Source organism: Arachis duranensis, chromosome 10 (genome assembly GCF_000817695.3).
Source record: "Arachis duranensis cultivar V14167 chromosome 10, aradu.V14167.gnm2.J7QH, whole genome shotgun sequence".
Classification (NCBI taxonomy): domain Eukaryota; kingdom Viridiplantae; phylum Streptophyta; class Magnoliopsida; order Fabales; family Fabaceae; genus Arachis; species Arachis duranensis.
Window position 1 is genome coordinate 37,557,036 of NC_029781.3, and position 288 is coordinate 37,557,323.

Below are 288 nucleotides of genomic sequence, written 5' to 3' on the forward strand. Positions count from 1 at the left end.
AGTTTTCTAAAAATCCTAATTTCTAAAATCCCTTTTTCAAAAATATTAAATATATCTTAATCCATAAAGCCAAAGGGTTTTTCCAATCCAATCCAACTCTTTTAAAATTTATTTTCAAAACTCAATTAACTTTTTAAAATCTTTTTCAAAATTAAATATTTCAAATTTATTTTTTAAATTATGATTTATATCTTTCTCTTTTTAAAACTGTATCTTTTTCTTATCATATCTATCTTTTATAAATCATATCTTCTATCTTATCTCCTTCTTATTTTCGAAAATTTTCCT